At 48.9% G+C, this 1,463-nt stretch overlaps 1 protein-coding gene across 1 annotated transcript in view; it reads left to right on the top strand.

Moving 5' to 3' along the window:
- Positions 1-1,463, top strand: part of CENPP (centromere protein P) — a 250,447-nt gene that overhangs the window by 247,489 nt on the left and 1,495 nt on the right. The gene's annotated exons all lie outside the window — the stretch shown is intronic.

Genomic DNA, 1,463 nt, shown 5'->3' with positions numbered 1-1,463 from the left:
TCTTCTCTTCTCTCCTCTCTTCTCTTCTCTCCTCTCTTCTCTTCTCTCCTCTCTTCTCTTCTCTCCTCTCTTCTCTTCTCTCCTCTCTTCTCTTCCCTTTTCTTTTCTTTTCTTTTCTTTTCTTTCTTTTTGGCAGAGTCTCAAGCATCACCCTGGGTGGAGTGCCATAGTGTCACAGCTCACAGCAACCTCAAACTCTTGGGCTAAAGCAATTCTTTTACTCAGCCTCTCAAGTAGCTGGGACTACAGACGCTTGCCATAACACCGGCTACTTTTTAGTTGCAGTTGTTGTTTGGCAGGCCCGGGCTGGATTCGAACCTGCCAGCCTTGGTGTATGTGACTGGCACCCTAGCTGTTTGTTCTTTCTTTAATACTCCTTGGGTGTTTCTCTCTGCTTCCAGCTTCATGAGAGAATCCATTTCCTTGCCTTTTTTTAGAATCTAGAGGCCAGTGCTCTTGGCCCCTTGAGTATGTCACTCCAACTTCTTGATTCCATTGTCACCTCCCCTACTATCGACTCTGAACCCCCTGCCTCCCTCTCATAAGGACCCTTGTGATCACACTGGACCCATCTGGATAACCCAGGACAACCTCTCCTTCCCAAGATCTTTTCTTTCTTCCTTTCTTCTCTCTCTTTCCCTTTTCCCCCTCTTCCTCTCTCCCTCCCCTCCCTTCCCTTTGAGACAAGAGTCTCACTTTGTGGCCCTTGCCCTGGGAGGAATGCCCTGATGTCATAGCTCACAGCAACCTCAAACTCCTGGGCTCAAGTGATCCTCTTGCCTCAGCCTCCTGAGCAGCTCTTACTATAGGCACCTGCCACAACACCCAGCTAGTTTTTCTATTTTTAGTAGAGACAGAGTCTCACTCTTGTTCAGGCTAGTCTTAAACTCCTGAGTTCAGGTGATCTGCTGGCCTCAGCTTCCAAGAGTGCTAGGATTACAGGCATGAGCCACCAAACCAGCCTCCCAAGCACTTTTGGGATTGGGATAGCAAATCACTTGTTCTTTAATAAAACCCCCTGGATTTTCCCACCACCTGGGTATTTCTCTCTGCCTCTAGGCTTCAGGAGAGAAAACATTTCCTTGCCTTTTTTAGGATCTAGAGGCTACTACTCTTGGCCCCTTGAGTGTGTCACTCCAACTTCTTGCTTCCGTTGTTACCTCCTGTCCTGTAGACTCTGAACCCCTTGCCTCCCTCTCATAAGGACCCTTGTGATCACATGGAGCCCATCTGGATAACCCAGGACAACCTCTTCTTCCCAAGATCCTTTCTTTCTCTTTTTCTTTCTCTTCCCCTTCCTCTCCCTCCCTTCCTTTCCTTTGAGACAGTCTTACTTTGTCGCCCTTGCCCTGGGTCTGCCCTAGTGTCATAGCTCACAGCAACCTCAAACTCCTGGGCTCAAGTGATCCTCTTGCCTTAGCCTCCTAATTAGCTCTTACTATAGGCTCCCGCCACGACACCCG

This window comes from Otolemur garnettii, unplaced genomic scaffold (assembly GCF_000181295.1).
Source record: "Otolemur garnettii isolate 467f Iridium unplaced genomic scaffold, OtoGar3 scaffold00088, whole genome shotgun sequence".
Taxonomy (NCBI): Eukaryota; Metazoa; Chordata; class Mammalia; order Primates; family Galagidae; genus Otolemur; species Otolemur garnettii.
Note: the sequence above shows the minus strand (reverse complement) of the source record. Positions and strands in the feature narration are given on the sequence as shown.